The sequence below is a fragment of the Anomaloglossus baeobatrachus genome, chromosome 12, assembly GCF_048569485.1.
Source record: "Anomaloglossus baeobatrachus isolate aAnoBae1 chromosome 12, aAnoBae1.hap1, whole genome shotgun sequence".
NCBI lineage: Eukaryota > Metazoa > Chordata > Amphibia > Anura > Aromobatidae > Anomaloglossus > Anomaloglossus baeobatrachus.
Genome location: NC_134364.1, coordinates 89,044,991 through 89,054,419, shown reverse-complemented (window position 1 = coordinate 89,054,419; position 9,429 = coordinate 89,044,991).

Genomic DNA, 9,429 nt, shown 5'->3' with positions numbered 1-9,429 from the left:
ACCATTCGGTTTGAAACGCGTCCTCTGTTTGCACAGGACCCTGTTTGGATATTTTTATGAAATTTTAAAATGAAGTAATAAAGTTTTTGTTTTTTATTATCCGTTGGACTTTGTTGCTGGTTCTCCTTTCTAAGTAGATAGTGAGGTACTGGATAACTTAAGGGTTAAGGTGTGACCGTCTCAATGGACCATCTTATCACATACCTTATAGGGTGCTATATAATGGTAACGCTGGAGTAAGCAATAGGCTATGAGGATCTCTCTGTGGGGAAATATATGCACAAGGTGAGTGCCAGTGAGAATCTGCATAATTAACGTTATCCAGTGGTTAGTAACACAGGGTACATACCTTCAGTGGTGGTTCAGGGTGTGGGCTGTGAGGACGCTGGCGTGCGCTCAGTCTGTGTGATTAGCCCTATATATAGGAGGCTGTGCTGCATCCCACCATCCCACTTCCTGGACGGTGGAACGCAGTGTGCTGGACCATGAACCGCACGTTCAGTGCATACCACCGCACCGCGCATGCGTGGGACGCGGAGCATGGGCCAGTGTGTGGGAAGCTGGATAAACGTGAGTGCTGTGTTGCTGGGACGTGGAACGCAGCGGTGCTGGGCCGTGAAGCGCACGCACAGTGCACATCCACGCACCGCGGAACACAGGCCAGCATGTGGGGAGACTAAGGGGATATGAGGGCTGTGATGCTGGGTGGTGAAACGCAGCATTACTGGCCCGTGAAGCACACGCCACGCAAGCGCAGCGCACATGAGTGCACTGTGCAAGCGCGGGGAACGGAACACACGCCAGCATGTACGTGGAAAGGAGTGAGGGCAATGCTGGTTGCGCGTGCGTGAGAGATTGGTCGGGTTTCTTTATTCACTTGTGTTGTGAATGGTGCCAGGTGATAACCTGTCACCTTCACTGGACTAGTGCTAAGTGCAGGTGGTCAGGTGACAATAGGAGCCTGTAATAAAGAAAAATCAATTAGTATAGCTGCATAATTCAGTTTAATTTGAAACTATAGGCGTTCTATTACACAAATCCTTATACCGGAGTTTCTATAGTAACAGTGATCATATTGTACAGTACATGTATGATATGAAACGTTTCCTATTGTTCACAAGGACCGAACAGAGACCAAGAGACATTTATAAAGAACATGAGTTAATGTGATGTCATACTAATGTGTAACAGGCGCAGGTGATGTATCTAGACATGCACCTCATACTCTCTATTAAGACCTCTTGGTTCTAATGTGTTAAGGGTATAAATCCAATAAGATTCTCTCTCCTTGAGAGTACGTATTCTATTTCCCCCTCTTCTCATAGGGGGTACATGTTCAATCACTTGATATCTAAGCTGGGCAATTGTGTGGCCCTGGGTGATAAAATGGTGTGGTATTGGTAACATGACCTGCTTGCACCTGATAGTGGACTTATGCTTACTTATGCGGTCCCGGATATGCTGGGTGGTCTCTCAAACATATCCAAGACCGCACGGGCACTTTATCAAGTAGACCACGAATGAAAACTCGCAAGTTAAGAATCCTTGTATGTAGAATACTCGCCCTGATAAGGGATGGGTGAACGTATCACCCTTGGTGAGATTATTGCATTGAATGCAATGGTGACATGGGAAGTTCCCTTTCTTCGGGGTGCCCAAGAAGGTCTGTCGTAGAGTTGTTACGTTAGAACCAATGTCCGCCCTCAGACTGAAAGCACATTTCAGTACCGATCAGAGTATACAAACACCATCCAGAGAGATTGAACCTGAGAATATGTTCCAACTTAGACACCTGAATCTAAGGATCCCTAGCTCGTTTAACCCCCCTAAAACCTACCATCCTATAGAGACATATATCTCTTTGGTCTCTAAGGACATTAGCCACACACTTAAATCAATTGAGGAGGGCCTTGCGAGTCTTCATTTGTGGTCTACTTGATAAAGTGCCCGTGCGGTCTTGGATATGTTGGAGAGACCACCCAACCACCCACACAATTGCCCAGCTTAGATATCAAGTGATTGAACTTGTACCCCCTATGAGAAGAGGGGGAAATAGAATACGTACTCTCAAGGAGAGAGCATCTTATTGGATTTATACCCTTAACACATTAGAACCAAGAGGTCTTAATAGAGAGTATGAGGTGCATGTCTAGATACATCACCTGCGCCTGTTACACATTCGTGTGACATCACATTAACTCATGTTCTTTATAAATGTCTCTTGGTCTCTGTTCGGTCCTTGTGAACAATAGGAAACATTTAATATCATACATGTACTGTACAATATGATCACTGTTACTATAGAAACTCCGGTATAAGGATTTGTGTAATAGAACGCCTATAGTTTCAAATTAAACTGAATTATGCAGCTATACTAATTGATTTTTCTTTATTACAGGCTCCTATTGTCACCTGACCACCTGCACTTAGCGCTAGTCCAGTGAAGGTGACAGGTTATCACCTGGCACCATTCACAACACAAGTGAATAAAGAAACCCGACCAATCTCTCACGCATGCGCAACCAGCATTGCCCTCAATCCTTTCCACGTACATGCTGGCGTGTGTTCCGTTCCCCGCGCTTGCACAGTGCACTCATGTGCGCTGCGCTTGCGTGGCGTGTGCTTCACGGGCCAGTAATGCTGCGTTTCACCACCCAGCATCACAGCCCTCATATCCCCTTAGTCTCCCCACATGCTGGCCTGTGTTCCGCGTCCCGTGCATGCGCGGTGCATGGATGTGCACTGCGCGTACGCGGCGTGCGGTTCACGGCCCAGCAACGCTGCGTTCCACGTCCCAGCAACACAACCCTCACGTTTATCCAGCTTCCCACACACTGGCCTGTGTTCCGTGTCCCGTGCATGCGCGGTGCGGTGGTATGCACTGCGCGTGCGGTTCATGGTCCAGCACACTGCGTTTCACCGTCCAGGAAGTGGGATGGTGGGATGCAGCACAGCCTCCTATATATAGGGCTAATCACACAGACTGAGCGCACGCCAGCGTCCTCACAGCCCACACCCTGAACCACCACTGAAGGCATGTACCCTGTGTTACTAACCTGGATAACGTTAATTATGCAGATTCTCACTGGCACTCACCTTGTGCATATATTTCCCCACAGAGAGATCCTCATAGCCTATTGCTTACTCCAGCGTTACCATTATATAGCACCTTATAAGGTATGTGATAAGATGGTCCATTGAGACGGTCACACCTTAACCCTTAAGTTATCCAGTACCACACTATCCACTTACTATTTGCAGCATATGCCCCCATAGGGGATCCCAGTGGAGCTTGTATGAGAAACTTACCTTGTAACCTACAACCCTTTCTTTGACTGGCATCCAACTTCCAAATATAGTTTCACCAGTCCAGCATAGGTAATATGTCTCATATAGTTTTCAGTAACTGTCAATATATATGCGGTCCTTATACTGGAGTTATCCCTTACATTGCTGTTTCATAAAACACCCCCGTGATATGGAATATTCCTTTGAGTCATTTAAACGGATCACATAATCCATTATAATGACGACAGCATGTAAGGTATATATATCTTTGTAATGATTTTTTTGAGATAAAGATCAGTTATGATCATACAATCTATGTCATAAATTGGATGACTAATGCTAACCTCTATATTGTTATTTAGTTGATCCAGAATCACTTGTATCTGTGCAGTATACAAGGATATGTACTCCTTCTCAGCTGCATAAAGCGGAGCTCACTGTGACCATATAGCGTACAAGGTAGATATTCTATGCACTTAATGATTATTCGCCATAATCCACAGATACATATCCCCTCAAACCTTGCTTCGCAATAATCCCATAATAATGCATACTGATTTTTTGAGGTTAACCTATATTTATCTCATCCATCTAGATCAACTCATGTTGTTACAGTACTAATACAATTACTTTTGCTACAAAAGAGGATCGCCATATTCATTAGTTCCTCCAACAGTGCATAAGGTATATATACCGCTGATGTACTCCTAGGTTCTATTTTGTGTATAGCAACAAAATAGATGTGATCCAGCACTACCGCATATCACCTTGCAGTAACGCACGTGTGCTCATGGAGGGCTGTAAATTACCATATCCTGGGTGGGGGTGCTCGTCCAGAGAAACAAAGTCCAAATGTCAATGAACTGAAGAAAAGAATGAAGGACCGCACTCCATCCACTGTGCAGGAATAAGGTTTATTTAAATGTGCAGGGTAAAAAGCCGGGGACGCACTGTGAGCTGGCTCCCAAGCAACGGACGACGGCCGTTTCGCCTAATCAGGCTTCCACGGGTCCATGTGTGGAGCTACACCACCACCGTCCCTTATAAAGGAGAGCACACAGGTGCGTCGCTAGCCACATAAAAACAATCATGGAGAATGTAATACAATTTAAATGCATGAAACATACCATGCAACAATATAACATGATAAACATCAACAGTACAAAGTATTTTTATCCAAAACAAAAAATACATACACATATACAAATAAAAATGAAACTGAAAGACACAGAGGTATAACTAAAAGGGAAATCTCCTGCACAGTGGATGGAGTGCGGTCCTTCATTCTTCTATTTTGTGTATAGTCTCTGAATAAACATTCTTGTTCACCATTTGTCACACATATGACATAAAAAGCATATTGATCTTTGTTTCCTCAACGTCATTTCAGGTTCTCCAATTTTGCTAGCCCTCTCTAATATCCATTCGACGACGTCCAGTCATTTACCGCTATTTCCCCATAGGTGGGTGTATGTTTTGCTATTGTGACTTTTTTCATGTATCACATGATTTGAATGTTTTCTTTGATAGGATGTAATTTTCATATTTCTCAAACTGTTCATGTAATCATGTTACATTTTGTGCATAAAAAATGTATGGACATTTGATTTTTCCATCATGTATGGAATTTGTAAATTCTAATGTATTATACACATGTTTACTGTATTATTTTCTTTTTTGTTCTTTTGCTGTTATATCAGATAACCTTTCCTCGAGAAAGACCGAGTGTACGGTCGAAACGTTGGATTGGTCCAGAACCTTTTTTGATTTATGCACTAATAAATATTTTGAAGCATTAAAGCATTTTTGTTCCCGTATTCCTTTTATCAGTGTGCCGGAGCGATCTCTATTTGTATGGAACTTTTTTTTCTCTGTGCACCTTAATATTTATATCACAGTGAGCCAGGTATAACTCAAAAAGTCACCTCATCCTTGTCTGCTGTGCGGACAGTGAGTGCACCAGAGACCGGAGCAGAGCACTAGGGAATGGGAGTGAGGGGATTTTTTTTTTTGTGCCCACATATAGAAGGAAGGGGTGGCTCATTCTGAATTTAGGAGGACTGTGTGGGAGCTCCTTCTGTATATGACGCTCATACTGTATATCAGGAGGAGGGGGGGGTGTCAGTGTAGGGAAGTACAGCCCCGACTGAGGACGTTGCTTCTGTGGCCCCCCTGAGGCTCTGGTCACCACATGGTACTGCACCTCAGTTAAGGTGCGGTATCCATCTCAGGTAAGGGGGGAGTTAATCACCGGTGTTCCACATTCACACCTTACATACAGCTGAGGAGCCTTCTCACAGGGTGGGATGGCTTAGGGTAGGCAGGGGGGGGGGTGGTCATCACGATTCATGGGACTTCTCTGGTCGGTTAACCACCTGCCCCGTGGGGCCCTGCTTTTGGCGTCACGAACAGGATTCTGTGCGCCTACTGAACTGTGTTAAACCGGTTAATTTGGCGTTGATGAAAAACGATAGTCGCCATTTATTCCGCGTGGGGAAAAATATAGGGCGTGCCTTTGTGGGAGGAACACGCACGAAAGAGTACTGCTGGTGAGTCACCCTTCACCATTCGACGCGGGAAGAAAAGGGGCTGCGCCATGGGGAGTGGTTCCCTGAAAAGCGTGCGAACCAAGGCCCCACTGCTAGAGGCGGACACCCCCGTCCCGTATGACCCGTTGAAGGAGTAAGAAAAGGACTTGTTTATTCAGGATGAGAGCGGGGACGCCCCAGCTACTGCACCTGTGACCTTTGAGAAGCAGGACTTAAAATCTGGCACTTTAGGAGTGGATGAGGCTCCGCAGTGCGTAGAAAAATTACAGCCACCTAGTGTTGGCGGAGACGAACACAGCAACCTGACCGGTGTTAACCGCCCAGCTGAGACTTACACGCTGACACACTCGGTCTACCCAGGTCCTGGTGAGGTGCAGTGCTGGCAGATTAATTGCCTAGAACACCATAATGGGACTGTGGGTGAGGTAGTAATGATCCTACCCTTGAAACCAGGGGTCCAGGAGGTCGCTTGAGTACCGTTCCGGAGGGGGACTCTGTCGCTGACCTCGCTGGTCTTCTCATTCCTGTTTGCTGTCATTGTAAGCGAGCTGGACATTATGCCAGAGGCTGTACAGGGATCTTGCCTGACCAGGGGGTCGGGATCCTCTGGAACCACCAGCAACCAAGCAAAAATAATTATTTAATGTTTTTCATATGCAGACTGTTTTCTAATTGCTGATGTTTGCTTGCCTTGAAATGTTCTGATGACCTGTGACTGCTATTGTTGAAAATGTTTGAAATGTTTTGAAATTATTGCTGCCTCCCATAAAGGGAAGGATATTTTCTTGTTAACCTGTTACATGCATATACAAAATTGCGGTGTTAACTGTGTTTTGTTGCAGCCCGGGAGTGCTGCCATTTGCCGTGGGAGATTGTGGCGCCCCTGAGTCTCTGGTCGCCACAGGGTACTGCACCTCAGTTAAGGTGCAGTATCCATCTCAGGTAAAGGGGGGGTTAATCACCGGTGTTCCACATTCACACCTTACATACAGCTTAGGAGCCTTCTCACAGGATGGGATGGCTTGGGGTAGGCAGGGTTGGTGGCCACCACGATTCATGGGACTTCCCTAGTCACTGAAGCCAGCCACCTGAGTAGAAGTAGGCACAACACACTCACATCAGACAGATGAGTTGAGACCATAGTTCTGAGAAGACACTCCTGAAACTCTTGAACTTCACTAGGCCCGGGGCTTGGAGCAGGAGCTCAGCCTGGGTTCCCAACTGCTGAGGGGGAGATCCTCTCTCTTTTTCTCTCTTCAAACACCAGTGGTAGCCCCTTTATTTCTTGGGATTGACCGGAGTCCATGACGGCAGAGACCAGCACCTGCGTGCAGCTTTAAATCAGTGAGTAAAAGAACCTGGAACCGCAGTTGCCGACTCAGACTCTGATTAGCGACGCTGGCGCCCTGTGCTCCAGTGCTTCCAAGGGACTGCCAATCCCCGTCATCCCAACCGGGGCCCGCTCCGCTTGTGGGGAACGATACCATCCCGGCTGCCAAAACACCCGCCCCAGTGAGGAATTCTGCAGCGGTGGTTATTCCCTGGCTGCATACCACATGTGGCGTCACAACAAACTTTTTCCAATCGCCCCGCTTTCTCTTCATTTACTGCACGCCATGGGACAATGGAAACTGGCAAGGCCACCAATGACATCGCCTGACCCGACCCGCAATGGCCCAGCAACGAGTAGGTTAACCACCTGCCCTGTGGGGCGCTGCACCTACCTGCTTCCTGTATGTGTTGCAATATAGCATTAAGGGACTGACTCATAAGCAGGGGATAATGGTTTGGCCCGGACTTTCCTCCCCCCCGCTGCCTGAGCTAACTTGGTCTGATCGGGCTCTGGGAAAGAAGAAACAGGAAATGACAAGGGGGATTGCCAGTTCGTGCTGAGTGAAGGCAGAGGAAGGAGAAACAGAATCTGGCCTGCTAGAACACTGTGCATGACGAGCCCAGCTGTCCAGTGTGGTCGAGAGGAGAACCCTTTATCGCCCTTTTACAGCGGAGAGAGCACCTCCGGACTGAGTATCCTCTGGCGGAAAAGTCCTGCTGATGGATCTGTGTGTCAGTAACCGGGTACGATGGTGAGGGAACCAGGATAGGCCTCCATAGTGAGAGTGTGGTATCCACACGGCCCGTTTTAGTGGAGCCAGTCAGTTGGTGGATAATGTTGTGTATAACGTTGTATTGCTAGTTGCATTTTCATTGTTCATTGTACTAGTTGTAGCAACCTGCCTTTGCTGCCTCAGCTAAAATATACAAGACTGTAATTAGAGTCTGTGTTCTTACACTTGTTTCCCTATTCTCCTTATCTGCAGTCATGTGGCAGAGTATATTTGCCTCCCTGTTCAATAAACTCCCTTCTCTGGTTTACCCTTTAAGGCTGTGTACACATATCAGTTTTTTGCCATCATGCGCAATCCGGCAGAAACATGAAAAAACGCATCTCGCGTCTGACGCCGGATGCGTTTTTGTCCCCCATAGACTTCTCTTAGCGACGGATTGCGCCGGATGGCCTTGCATTCCATCCGGCTTTCGCTGATTTTTTGCTTGTCCGGCGGACGGATGGAACATTGAGGTGAACGTTTTTGTGTCCGGCAAAAAAACATATCGCGCCAGTGCCGTACGGCGTGTTTTATAATGGGAGCCTATGGACGCCGGATGCAGCGTCATCCGTCATATGCCGGAAGCCGGCGCCGGTTTCATTTTTTGTTTCTGGGCATGCACAGATGGTGTGTAAATACCGTAGTCAGTCTCTCTCCTCTCTCCTCTGGCGGCTTCTCCTCTTTTGAAAATGCCAGCCGCTCATTATTCAATCTCATATTCCCTGCTTCCCCTACCCACCGGCGCCTATGATTGGTTGCAGTCAGATACGCCCCCACGTTGAGTGACAGCTGTCTCCCTGCAACCAATCACAATGGCCGGTGGGCGGGTCTATATAGTGCAGTAAAATAAATTTAAAAAAAACGGCATGCGGTCCCCCCCAATTTTGATATAGCCAAAGTAAAGCCACACAGCTGAAGGCTGGTACTCTCAGGATGGGTAGCTCCACATTATGGGGAGCCCACCACTTTAAAAATATCAGCCACCAGCCGCCCGGAATTGCCGCATCCATTAGATGTGACAGTCCCGGGACTCTACCCGGCTCATCTCGAATTGCCCTGGTGCGGTGGCAATCGAGGTAATGAGGAGTTAAATGGCAGCTTATAGCTCCACTTAAGTCCTAGGTTAATGATGGCAGGCGTCACCCCGAGATACCTTCCATGATTAACCTGTAAGTGAAAGTAAATAAACACACACAACGAAAAATCCTTTATTTGGAATAAAAAACAAAAATACCCCTCATTTACAACTTTATTAATCCCCAAACACCCCTTCCAGGTCCGACATAATCCACACGACGCTTTCAGCTCTGCTACATGAAGCTGACAGGGAGCGCCGTAGAACACGACCGCTCTGTGTCAGCTCCACACAGCAACTGAAGTGAGCCGCGCTGTAACCGGAGACTTTATTCAGGTAGTGCCGGGGTGTGTGCGGGGATGACGGGGCTTATTGTGCTTGCGTGTGTACGGTGATAGGGGCGGTAGTGCCT